A 14,370-nucleotide genomic window follows, 5' to 3' on the forward strand; every position below is an offset into this window, starting at 1 on the left:
TAGTTTGGATCACAACATTTACAGAAAAACAGGCTGCTGCAGATCCAGTTACATCTCACCTAAGAAGCCATTTGGATTAGAAATTCAGCAAATTATCACACAGAAAGAATCCATTAAATGTTATGAATTCACTTACAAAAGACTCCTGCTGTGAGTGCACTAATTAATAACAGGGAGATTAAAAAAACAGGTAAAATGACTGGTCCTCACCAAATAAGGTCATCGTTTTCTTTCAAATGATAAATCCTTTCTTAAAATTATAGTGAGCAAGTGTATCTTGAGAACATAAGCAAACGTTAGGAATATACGGGAAGGTTTAGCGAATTCCTGTAAAATATTCAATATGATTAGTGGTAAATTATAGCCCCCAATCCCAGAAAAGCCTATTTTAGAATGCTGCAGCAATCCGTGCTTTCCCAGGTGAATTAACGATCTCTTTTGCTAAATTATTAATTTGCTGGTGGGGGTTTGCCTTATTAGTGTAAATAATATGCTTATTGTTAAACAGTAATAGCTTTTATTTCTGAAAATTACATTAAATAGAGAATGTTTACACACTGGAAAGATTACAAAGCAATAAATTAATTGTGGAGCTTTTATAAGTAGCTGCAATGTCGAACTGGTGTCTAAGCCCTGAAATGATTTGATCCACTCAGAATAATATAACAACTATACATCTGTACCTAAAGCAGTGGTTGCCAGGGAGCTGCTAGGGGCACATGGATTTTACTTTGGTTACTTTTTTTCGCCATTGGTATGTGCTTTTACTGACCCTGATCATCAGTGTTCTGTGGACCCAGCTCATGATTAAAGTGTTACTTATACAAAGATTAACATTTTCACAGGTAGGGACTGTGAGGTAAATCTTATGATTAACATTGTTTCTGCAGAAATATTTCATGGATTCATATTAAATGTCCTCTATTCCTATTTTTAGAGATGTTGATCTACATTATATATATAGACCTCGAGAGTTATTTGGATCATTTCTGGGGCAGTGCTGTCCATTCAACTCTAATTATCTGCTGTTAAATACATTGCAATCAAGAGTAGGAATAGGTCATTTGGCCCCTTGAGTCCACTCCACCGATCCATAAGGTCATCACCAGAAGCCCCAATGCTATTTCCCCAATTCTATATGCTGCTGCCTCAACAGTAGCAGCCTTGACCATCCACCCCACATTCAATATGCACTTAGAAAGATTATATTAAAATATACATACTCTGTTACATTTCAAAACATAAAAATTAAGAATATTACCAGTCTGTGTTGAAAATAGAAGATGAAGACAATTTTGACCAAGGGATGCTGGTTAAACAGTTAAATGTCCACGTGATTGGTTTGATGTTCATTGTAGACACAACCGATACTGGTTGGTAAGGGGTTTCAGAGTTAAAAATACATTAAGAATCTGAAGTGCAACCTGTGATCCTTGGCCTGGTTGATGTCTGACCCAAGCAAGCATGTTTAGAGTCTGAGGAAAAACATAATTACTGGAAAATTAATGGCTTTCTTTCCCTTGCATATTCCAAGCAACTGGTTCTGGAGGTAGAATCGGCAGTCTTTTGGGAGAAGGTCCTTTCTTCTGGGCTGGAAAAATAATGAAGAACACATTAAGTAAGTGAAACACATGTCGGAATATCAGCTGGTAGAGGGCCCAGCCAGTGATGAACAGGTTTGATCCTGTGTCTGTGCTGGTTTAACCAAGTTGGCAGACTGTAATTTGTTTCCTTTGGGGGAATGCCCACACTCTGAACATGACCCAGTGATTCCTACTGAAAATGCATGGAAAGGCAGGATCATGGTTGACGATGATACCTTTCAAGTAGCACTCATGAAAATGATCAGCCTCAATTCTTCATGCGTAAACTTAACTGCACCATTTTAGGGGTATGAGGGATGATGGAATATGTGTCATGTCTATGTGATTCATCCGCACTGGAGAATTCAAAGTCATGTTTTATCATGAAGGAAAATTATCAACAGTTTGAAATGGCACCAAAATATATCGGCAAAACAGAATTGAGTGCTGCAATATTTTTGAATGAAATGACTTTGAATTAAAAATAGGCAGTGTTAGTTTAATCACAATACATGCATTATACATATTATTTACACTGAATTGCTCAGAGTATGTTTTATAGAATGAACTGTTTGGCATGATGTGCTTCAGCAGTATTCCCAGTTTGACTTTAACCATTCTGGCTTGTGTTATTGGTGATCAAGGCATCTGCCTCACCTACTACAATCTTTGCAGATTACATTAATGTAAAGCGGCTAATGTGAGGCAATTGGATTGACATCAATTCTATCAACAACAAACAAAGCTGTCAGATCAATGCCACACTAAAACAAGACAGACTGGCGAATCCTGCAATGATGAGGACTGCAAAGAAATTCCTGGAATAAAAACAAAGGCAGGTTCAATAAGGAATGTCAGAATCACCACAGGTGCCTGAAAGATGGAACCACATTGTGATGAATCCCTTGAGAAAACATCTAGAGAACAGCAAATGACTATCAGGAGATTGCACGGAAGGCACAACTCAACCTGCAGTCAAATTCTGCTGAGTGGGAACTGAGAACTAAAAAAGTCAGGAATGTTTTTGACTTCATGTACAGAAATCTTCAGTGAATTTCCTTTCAATTGCTTCCAGACACAACTGTGGCATGAATTGCACTGGAAAAGAAAGCAAAGAGTTGCATATTTGGTGTTTCTTTTATAAACTCAGGACATCTCAGAGCACATTACTTCCTCTGAAGTACTTCTGAAGTGCAGTCACTGCTGTAATGCAGGAAATGGAGCAGCTTATTCGCGCACAGCAAGCTTCCAAAAATGGTAGTGTGTTTTGGTGATGATCAGGGATAAAAACTGGTCCAACGGATGCCAACCCACGGTATGGCACTGAAGTGTTCACTGAGGATGGAGGTGCTGAACTGAGCTTTTTCAATGGCAAATGCATGGACAATTTGTTTTTAAATGGTCCGTTTCCCCAATTAGCTGCTATTTCCCAACAATGACAACACTGGTCATTTTCTCATCAAATAAGTGTCACTGGTTTCCTGCTATTTTGCTCAAGTGTCATTCCTCACACATAATTGTGTATGTCTGCAAGTTATTCAACTGCAGCAACTATCATAACTAGCTTCACCCTGCCCCCCCACCCCCCATACCCCCCCATACACACAGGTGGATGTTTAAGTCAAGTCAAGCCAAGTTTATTGTCATATGCACAAGCACGGTGAGGTACGGGTATAGTGAAAAACTTGCTTGCAGCAGCATCACAGGCATGTAGGTACAGACAACACACAGAATAAAAATTATACATACAACTATACCATACAGTGAAAAAAAAGACTGTACAAAAGCAAGACCTCAGTGCAAAAAAAAATAAAGACACAGTGGAAGACACAAGACCATGGTGGTGCAAGAGGTGGTCTGCAGTGTTCCATTGCTGAGGTAGGGTTAGGGTTGTGCCGGTCGGTTCAAGAACCTGATGGTTGGAGGAAAGTAGCTGTTCCTGAAGCTGATGGTGTGGGACTTCAGGCTTCTGTACCTCCTGCCTGATGGTAGTTGTGAGAAGAGGGCATGACCCTGATGGTGGGGATCCTTAATGATAGATGCTGCCTTCTTGAGGTAGCGCCTCCTGTAGATGCTGTCAATGGTGGGGAGGGCTGTGCCCGTGATGGACCAGGCTATATCCACACAGAACCTTAATCTGCCTGATGGGCAGCAATATAAATCTGCCGGATTTTCTACTTCCATGACTTCACGGAAAGGAAAATTGGCTATGGTATATACTGAACAGCCAACACGATATTGTTTATTTAAACCATTGATCAAGTTAGAAATATCCACATACAGTAAAGCAAATTACCAAAGCTTAACTAAGACTCATGGTTGATAGTGTTTTTTTGTCCTCTATGGATAGACTCAGGACTACTCGCAGTAGTCAGTGAGATCTACAAACCCAGGGTCCCTTCTAATCTGTGTGGCTTCCTATCGGACTAGCAGTACAGCTCCTAAATGAGCCAACAAGAAAACTCTGGTTATCCTTTTCTAGGTTGGATGAGAATAAGGAAATAAAGATATAGAAATGAAAGTTAGCTTGAACTTCTTCATAAATTCCCTATACTGTATCTTGATTTCCTTATGTAACATTGTGTTATACAAAATGTTCTCTTCTAACCTCTACTTTTATTGATTTAACAGCATCAGTAAGTAGTGGGTTTAAAAATGCAATCTAATAAAATCTGCATTTTGCCCTTTGTCCTATATTTCAGCAGTACAATTAAACACATTTAGTTAAAGATAATAAGGTCTTCATCTAATTTTAAACATTTTACTAGAAATTCTTTAACCAGGTTTTTGTGATATCAAACTCTGGGGAATGTTTCTTTCCATTAATGTGCTTTTTAAGCTCTGACAGATGACAATCAGAGGACATTCAGCTGCTCTCGTTTGCTTGTCAGCAGCACAGGTTTAATCTGCTTGTCCTCTGACCCCACCACATTTCAAGTTATTCCAGGTGACATATTAGTAGGCAGTTTTTTTAAAATGCCATAGGTCAATGTCTTCCATCTCTTTTATGATTGAATTTCAGAATTGGAATTCAATTGTTTGGTACATATTTTAAATATTGTATAGAGCAATTATCACCTGAAGACATCATGGAAAAAGACCCACACTGTAAATTTTGTTTAAGTCTGACTTCTTAAACAAAATATCCCATGGACCTGAAAGGTTAAACTTGTTCTTTCTCCACCTTTTGCATAATGCAATGAAACACTGCAACTGCAAAGCTGTTAGCTGGTAACACATCACACTGGAGACTACAGCAATTCTTGCATGGAGTGCAGCTCCCCTTCCCCATCTATAACAGTGGCAGGAAGTTGATAAATGCCTTCAGCAGGGATCAGGGGTCCAACCGTGATATTTGGGTGTGAACTGAATGGTCAGGCCATGTTTCCGCACTGTATGAGCAACACCTCCAGGGGGGCTAATAAAGTCACAATATATAAAATATAGTCATTGGTTGTACTAAATCGAAGCAATTTATGTAATGACATCAATCAAAACCGGAATTTGAATCAGATTTATTATCACTGACTTATATGACAAGAAATTTGTTGTTTTGTGGCAGCAGTACAGTGCAAAGACATAAAATTACTATAAATAAATGTATTTTTGTAATATGTTATGCAACAAAAAGGAATAACAAGGTAGTGTTCATGGGTTCATGGACCGTTCAGAAATCTGATGGCGGAGGGGAAGTAGCTGTTTCTGAATCATTGAGTGTGGGTCTTCAGGCTCCTGTACCTCCTCCCCATGGAGAAGAGGGCATGTCCTCGATGGTGAGGGTCCTTAGTGATGTATGCCTCAAAGAGTCTCAATGAGGATTCTTCTGCTATTTCCTTTCGCAAGAGAAATCCTCAGTGTAAGAGAGTTCAAATCCAACAACAAATATGGCTTGTAATGTGCCCCTTTTATTAAGCAAGTCCACACACTTGAGATCTCCTTAAATTGTAGGCATTCAGAAAAGTCCTGGATAGATAAGTAACCTCTATTGATCTTCTTCAACTTCTTCACACAGTGTTAAGAAAAGGTCACGATCCTTATAAGCCATAAACGTGCTGCCATGTGTTACTGTGAATGAATGTTATTCTGAACAAGACCCCCAGAAATGGAACAACACCAGATGGTAACTTACTTACCATTTGAGTTATAACTAATCCCCTTGATCTCAAATATGCCACTTTCTATCAAGAGATTGCTCTGGTAATCTCAGTTTGCAGTGCAGCCACATAAATGAACAGGCATAATTCCCACATCTTGGACTTTCAGTAGAAGCTCTGCAGTGCAGTCAGCTAAAGTGTATCTTTACACGTTCAACTATAAAGCATCCTGCCAATCAACCTAGTTAACCAATTCATTTATTCCAGCTAAAGTAAGAATCTACTTGCATTTTAAAAATAAAATAAAACCAAAAGTTTTAAGCACTTGCAATTAAAGTCCTAAGTAAAAATCAGACAATACTCAGCAGGTCAGGCAGCATCTGTGGAAAAAGAACATGGTTAATCTTTCAGGTCCATGAACTGGAAAAACTCAGAGATAAACAAAGTTTAAATTGTGAGTATTTTACCCTTTTTTCTGTAAGAGTACATAGATGATAATTGCTCTGCATAATATTTAAAATGAGTACAAACAGGCAAACTACTTCTAGATTAAGTTGATGTTGTGGCGGCTAGCTACACACTATGAAATGAAGACGCAGAGTCGCTGGTTTCGAAATCAGAGGTCGAATGCCGACAGGGGTGCGGTGCGCCTTTAATATCCGAAAACTTCCCGTGCTACAGTTCCCGCGCTGACGTCACGTGTGGGTCACCTGACCTTCCCGCGCGCGGGCTTTCCCAGCCCAACGCTGGGGAAGAAGGAGGGCCCCGCGCCATCTTGGATCGGGGCCTCCGACGATGTCGCGATGTCGGGAGCCGGTTCGATGCCGGTGCGGTGAGTCGCTACAATGTCATCAAAGACTGACTGTGGACGCTGACTAATTTATCCTTTATGTCAGAGAGTGAGTGTTACAGAGCCATTAACTTGTCAGAAGCATGTCCAACTCTGCCCTCCAGCAAAACTCCAATGTGGCCACTTTCTAACACTGGATACTGTTACACTCTGGAAACCTGGCTGATATGTTGTGTGGTGCAACATAATCAGTGACAGCAGGAGGAACTGCTTCGAGGTGCAATGACTGTAACTGAAAAATGTCCAGCAAACTGTTTCCTTCTGTGGGTTTTCATATGATACAGCACTGCTAAAGGCATGACAAATTAACTGCAGAAACAGAATGACACCCAGCTGTTCTGTTATGTTACTCCTCCTTTCTATGAAAGAAATTGAACACCTTGCTAATATATTCCTTTGATTGTTTTTAAAAAAAAGATCTGTTTGAATGCACACTTAGTGACAGACCATTGAGCAAGGTCTTGCTTCCTGTTGTACAGCTCCACTGACATTTACAACGAGGAGCCTCCCCCTGTGTTCGAGAGAGTTGTATTGCAGCATGCACTCTGAGACTGCAGTCTGGTTCCTCGGTTGATCCAAGGTTTTAGCCTTCATTCTCTCTGCCCTAAACCACCGCCCCTTCTAATAGCCCACCATCACCTACCCCACCTCCCTGTTTTGATGCTGCTTTGGAAAGCTCTTCTGGTTGGTTAATTTGCTAAATAAACAATTGAGAAGGAAATATCTACATGTTTCCTTGTGGAAGAAGAGAAGCAGTCTCACTATAAAGTACAAGCTCTGTATTCTTATTTACTGCCTTCAAAGATTAACAAAGAGCTGCAAGGTGATTAAAATTAAAACTGACCGATCTGGAGACGGACACTCAGTTCTTCAATGAGAATCAAAAGTTGTAAGTTCAAGTCCCACTCCAGACCCTTACTGACACTCTGGGGCTGAAGGGGTGTTTTTGATGGGACACTACACGGGGTCCTGTCTACTCTCTCAGGCAAGGATGGAAGTAGGGAAGGCGAGATATCCCTGATGTGCTGCGGAATATTTATTCCTCACTCAACATTGCTAAAGTGCTGGTCATCACCACAGTGCAGTGTGCAGCAGATTACTTCTTGCAGGTTATTGCTCTTTTTCCTACTTTATGGCAGTAATTATACTTCAAGAATACTGTATTGTCTGCACAGCACTGAGGAACACCCTGAAACTAAGTGAAAAATGCTGGATAAATGCAAGTTTTCCTTTAAAGTGACCTTTCATTAGAATCTAGCTCTAACCTTTCCTTTCAGTTGCAGGCACTGGTTAACTGGTTACAAATTCCAAGTACTTTCCATGTTGTCTTTTTAACTTTCAAGCAATTGCCTACACCCCTTACACTGCCCAAGAAATGCCTACTCATGTTCAGGGCATTCCACAACCTTCAGCGAACTGCCTGAACACCATCAGATGCACTCATTTGAATCCCAGTCATTGCACTGGATGTGTGTGGCCTGCCATCTCTCGTTTAAATGTGGCTTTACATCAGGAAGAAAAATATAATGAGGTTGTCTGGTCTCAAAATACGAGTGGCCAAAGTCAACCTGGGCAGACTGGCTCATCGTGATGTCCTCGTGCAATAAAAGCAGTGAGTCAGGGCGCAATGTTTATTTCTAGCTGAAAAAAAGGCAAGCTTCAAATGTGGCATTTCACCAAGTGTGATAATTTCTCTTGCCCACTCTGCAGTATTTATAGATCACTCTTAAGTCATTTTCACTGATATATTAGAAAGATTCACTGCGTCCATCACAGGTTTGTTCTCAAACTTAGTGCCCTGGTCAGAACGTACATACAAAGACAACTGTGCCAAACTGGATGCTTGTATCTTTATTACATTTGGAAATATTGCTCTCGGAAGAATCAAGTATTGTGTTGTTTTGTCCATTCAGCAGTTTTCTAGAAAGCAATACCTCTGTAATCATAGGGGTGATACTGGAAAGCTGCGAACAGTGCTCTCAGTATTCCTATTTATTGCTCTAACACAACAGTGATGGATTGAAATGGATGTCTGGTTTGAGTCTGCAAAAAACATTATAAAGAAAATACATTATATGCGAGAAATTAAAGGATAAGGGAAGCCTAGGGGGAGCAGTTTCATACAAAGTCCTCCTACATCTGTATAATTTACAAATAAAATTGTGTTTGCTGCCTACGAAGCCTTGACATTTCGGATTTCTTTTCACACCAATAGACAATGCTGGGTTAATAGGGAAGGGTTAAAGAGCACTTGGGAAGAGCTCCACACAGGTAAATGGTTCAGTGTTTTAGACTGGCATGAAAGACCTAACCCAGATGAAGCTTCGTTAACCTTTCCTTTTCAGAAGAAGTCACTGAATTTCCTTCCTTCTTTCAGGAGGTTACAATCCAGTTTGAAGAAACAATTGTTCAAACATTATGCAAAAATAATTGTCTTCTCATCTCCTGCCTGGTGTTTTTTCCCAGGGCTCCCCCATCAAAGAAGCAGCATCTCAGAGGAGAATGGGTCTTCCAGCCACACTTGCTTCTCCTCCAGCAAAGCAACAAGTCCTTGTAACAGTGATTAGGGGCTCCACTCTAAAACTAGGCAGGAATCCTCCTTGCTGCGGCTGTACTTCTAGATAGGTGACAGCAATGATGGAATTTAACCTGTCCATGTTTGATAATAGAAGAACAGTAGTAGAATAGATATTTTAAGATATTTATTTATTAGTCACATGTACATCGAAACACACAGAGAAATGCATCTTTTGCGTAGAATGTTCTGGGGGCAGCCTGCAAGTGTCGCCACGCTTCCGGTGCCAACATAACATGCCCACAACTTGCTAACCCGTACGCCTTTGGAATGTGGGAGGAAACCGGAGCACCCGGAGGAAACCCACACAGACACGGAGAGAACGTACAAACTCCTTACAGGCAGTGACTGGAATTGAACCCGGGTCGCTGGCGCTGTAATAGCGTTATGCTAACCGCTACACTACTGTGCAGCCCACCTACACTACCTGATTTTCCCTGTAGTCTCAAAGATGTCTCCTGCCCTAAAGCACATTTAATTCTCTAAGGAATGGACAACTGTCAACAGAATACAAGGGAAAATGTCGTTGGTGGGTGGTGCCTCCTTTAGTACTCACTTATAAGCTACCCATCAGTTGTTTTTCATGTCTTTCTCTGTTTAATCTGTCCCTGTCTTACTCTTTACAACCCTGGCAGGTTTGCTCCTTTATGGAGATGCCTCAATGCACTGAAAATGTATGTGAACAATAAGGAGTTGCTCATGCACAGCTGATGCCAGGTTCTTTTGCTGGTGTGGTATGGTGTGGACATGAGGATGCATCAAGTATAGGCTTTTGGCATAACAACATCAATGGCCTTTGTGAAAATCTCTTAAAGAATATTAACCCAATATTCATTTTTTTACAAAAACACTGATCCAATTTTCTTTGCAAAAATATTGATGGTTGATAAATGAAAAATAGTTGATTCTGAAATAGGTGTAAAATTATATGATCAGTTATTTTCTCCAGGAATGAATTAATGCTACAGGGCTTTTGTCATTACAAGCAGCCTCGACAACTGACAGACTTGTTTGGTGTTCCTCAGAACTAGGCTACATTTATAACCGTCAATACTTCTAATACCTTTCAATGCCAACCAGGATGACAGACATTGAAACATTAATATTTAATTAACATTTCATTATGACGGGCAAAGGAATTTTCCATCATAAATATTCACCATGTTCCACCCCATAATCCTTCAATTAGTGATAGTTATAGTCTGCCAATACAGGCTCCCAGCATACAGAATTGCAATGTCACAATCAAGGCACGTTAATAGAGGCATTGAGAGGTACAGCACGGAAACAGGCCCTTCAGCCCACTGAATCTGCACTGATCATCAACAACCCATCCACACCAATTCCACATTAATCCCTATTTTTCATTCATCTGACATTCTCATAAACTCCTTTCAGATTCTACCACTCACCCATATACTGAGGGCAATTTACAGCGGGCAATTAACTTGTCCACTCGCACATCTTTGGGATGTGGGAGGAAACGGGAACACTTAATGAAATGCAGGCAATCACTGGGAGAACGTGCAAACTCCACACAGACAGCACCTGAGATCAGGACTGAACCTGGGTATCTGGCCTATCAACATTACCTAAATGCACATTTTTCAGAATATCAAATATCTTCTAATTGGTGACCCCTTTCTCACTTACAACCTCCAAAGTTACAAACACAGTAAAATATACAAGATGCTGGAGGAACTCAGCGGGTCAGGCAGCATCTGCGAAGGGAAATGGACAGTCAACATTTCGGATTGAGACCCTTCACCTGGACTGCCCCAGTCCAGATGAAAGGTCTCAATTCAAAACGTTGACTGTCCATTTCCCCCCACAGATGCTGCCTGACCCGCTGAGTTCCTCCAGCGTCTTGTGTGTTGTTCCAGATTCCAGCAGCTGCAGTCTGTTGTCTCTCCAGTAAAATATACTTCTGTCATGGGATCAGGTGAGATTAAAGTTTAAGTTTATTTTGAATGGATTAATTGCAAAGCTTAAATATTTTCATGTAAAGCTGAAGGTTACTCAGGGAGACATGTTAATACATCTCACCGGAGGTGGATGAGAAAAGATGTGATGATACAAAGAGCAGCAAAACATTTATTCATTTCCTGCAGTGTTGCACAAGGGGAGTCGAGATCACTTGTAATTACAATATGAAGCATAGTTAAGTGGGGAATTATAATTTAGTCTCCCATTTTAACACCAAGTGTTCTGTCCCTATTTTTAAACATTAAATTGATTTGTGCTGAGTTGCACCAGCATTTTGTGTGTTGCTTGTGTTTTATAAATTTATGATTAACCAGATGTGCTTAAAATGGGTGTGGGAAGCAGGCAAGATGGAGAGGAGTGCGCAAGAGTACACTGCTGTTATTTGCCATGGCTACACCCATAATACTTACCAAATCTGTGACCTTTATGGTCAAGAAATATTAGGGTACTTGGTGAATAGGGACACTGTCCTCTTCCAGATGCCTTTCCATGTCATTCACCATTCTGACTTGGAAATATAATTGCACAGTGCCTTCACTATCACTTCTAAATCCTGTAATTCCCTACTCAACAAGACAGTGGGAGCACCTTCACCAGAAGCACTGCAGTGATTCAAGACAGTGGCTCACACACACACGTTCTCAAGGGCAATTAGGCAGGGCCTTTGCTAGCAATGACACCCATCCTAAAAACGTCATTACTATAAAATATCAGCTGCCAGTTATGATCACCTTTCATGCGTTTGGATCCAGCAAGTTTGTGAGGTGAATATAAAAGGCAGCCAATACTCTCTCGCACAACCTGCTGACCAAAGTTGAATTTCTCTCCTGTGGGGCTGGTTGAAGCTTTGGTGTTTCTCCAGAGTGAGTGCAAGAGAGGTGGGGAAACACAAGTGAGCCCTGCACATCGACAAGTGTCAGAGGATCTTAATTCTAGCATGATTGGTTTAAACAGGAGCAAACACAAAACACTGGAGGAACTCAGCAGGGCAGGCAGCACCTATGGAGGGAAATGGACAGTTGACATTTCGGGTCCCAAAGCATTGACTGTCCATTTCCCTCCATAGGTGCTGCCTGCCCTGCTGAGTTCCTCCAGTGTTTTGTGTGTTACTTCAGATTTCCAGCATCTGCAGTCTCTTATGTCTCCGGTTTAGACAGGCAGCTTTTTGTACACTGTGAACAATGGAATTTATAATAGAAAGTGTATTTAAAAATATGATCTGGAAAAGCACACATGTGAGGTACGTTTCTTAAAATAAATATGCACAGTAAATTTCCCATCCCTTCTCCTGTGTAGGGTTGCCCATGCTCTGACCACTATACAGTGATGAACATGTGTGGTTGAGGAATGGGGTGGGAACTTTTATGACTCACTTGATACCCATACAGGTGCCAACCTCACTGAACAATGATCAGAAACTCTGGCCAATAACTTTTCTCTCTTCTCCCTTGACGTGCTGCACAGAAGTCAATTGCACTAACTTAGATTACCCACTCACCACAGCTCAGGAGTACTCAACACGATGTATTTACCCACTGAACCACTGGAAAATAGACACATTTATAAAAACACATCAAACCAATGTTTAGTGGAAACTTTTTCCACGAGATATTCTTTAAGGTGGGACAGTCTGCCACCTTATAATTATCTTCTATGCACATTTGACATTATATTGGTGTAAGCTAATAACCCTTTACAACAGCATACAATGCCAGTTCTGTACAGCTGCAAACTATAATAGGCAAAGAATTTTCAAGTTATGACAAAGCAATTGATGACACATTCCAAACTTGTTCTGTATCTTATTCTTCAATATGATTTGAAGAATATTTTACTTAATGAGCTCTGAAGGAAGACAGATTTGCATGTTTCCAACTGCAAAGGTAATTCAATATGTTGAAATTACACCCTCTTTTCACCAGCACCAGCCTATACTTAGATCCCAACAGAAGAACAAACAACAATGGAACAGTGTGCCAACTTCACTAATCAGAGATATTACTCTTGTGTCAAGCCAGATAACCAAAGAACCATGGAATACTACAGCACAGGAAACCATTCAGCCCATCCAGACTGTGACAGCTCTTTCAAAGGGTAATTTAGTTTGTCATGCTCCTTCATCCTTTCCCTGCAATGTACTCTCTGCAAACATTTATTCAATTCTCTTTTGAAGGCCACTATTAAATCTGTATCCTTCATCCTGCAAAGCATTCCAAATCCCAGCTACTCAATGCATGTAAGAACAACATTTTTTCTTCCTGTCAGTGCTCTTTTGCCAACTGCCTTAAATCTGTCCCTTCTGGCTACTGACCTTTCAGCCTTTTGAAAGAACTTCTCCATATTCAATCCACACTTCAGGATTTCAAACACCTCTATCATATCTCTCAGCCTTCTCAGTTCTAAGGAAGCTTTGAACTAAGCGACTGTAATCCCTCCTTCTTGGAACTATTCTGGCAAATCTACTATAGTCTTGCCAAAGTCTTCAAATCCTTCCTAAAGTGTGGTGCTCAGAACCAGACACAACACTCCAGATTGAAGGTGTTTTTTTTAGATTTAGCATAACCTCCTGGCTTTTGCACTCTATTTATAAAGTCCAGGATCCAATATTTATTAATTTATTTGTTAACTTTGTTTTGACCTTCAAAGATTTGTGCACCTAACCTGGGAACTCAGCAATCCTTAATCCCTTTAAAACTGCACCACTTGGCATGTATTGAACCTCCTCATTCTTCCTGGCGAGATGCATCTACTTAGATGTTGCTGTGTTGAACCTGAACTGCCATGTGTGTCTATCCATTATCCTTGAAGTCCATTATCATGCCAGATCATAAGTGACCTGGGCCACACCTCCCATTTGCCTCCTGTGGGATCCCTACATCCCGCACTTACTGCTGTCAGCTGCGTGGCTCCCAACATCCATGAAGCCTCACTGCCGTGTTTATTACAGAGACAGAGTGGGCCATTAGCAATGACGAGGACATAGGCAACACAGTTGGAGGTCCTGGCTACTGACTTGCCTGATAGTATGAGCCACCAGAGGACTTTCCACCATACCTAAATGTCTCTGATGATCAGAGGTATTTAGAAACAGTTGAAATACATTTAAAAACATTCAACTTATGTAAATTCATTAAAAAAACATATATTAATTTGATAAATTCAAAGGAAAAACAGACCGCTTGCCTTTTTAGTGAAGGTTGGTGAATGCTTTCAGTGCTGAGTCCAGCAGCAGTGCGAGATCTTGCCAGATCTCTACCCGTGTGGTGTGATGTGCAGGTGTAG

General features: G+C 40.7%; 1 protein-coding gene across 5 annotated transcripts in view; it reads right to left on the reverse strand.

Moving 5' to 3' along the window:
• Positions 1-1,156: 1,156 nt before the first annotated feature.
• Positions 1,157-14,370, reverse strand: part of LOC127579946 (endonuclease V-like) — a 102,142-nt gene continuing 88,928 nt past the window's right edge. For all 5 annotated transcript variants that reach the window (XM_052033017.1, XM_052033016.1, XM_052033018.1 and 2 more), the window contains one exon: positions 1,157-1,591. The gene's annotated coding sequence lies outside the window, so the exon portion shown is untranslated. The remainder of the gene's footprint in view (positions 1,592-14,370) is intronic.

Source organism: Pristis pectinata, chromosome 18 (genome assembly GCF_009764475.1).
Source record: "Pristis pectinata isolate sPriPec2 chromosome 18, sPriPec2.1.pri, whole genome shotgun sequence".
NCBI lineage: Eukaryota > Metazoa > Chordata > Chondrichthyes > Rhinopristiformes > Pristidae > Pristis > Pristis pectinata.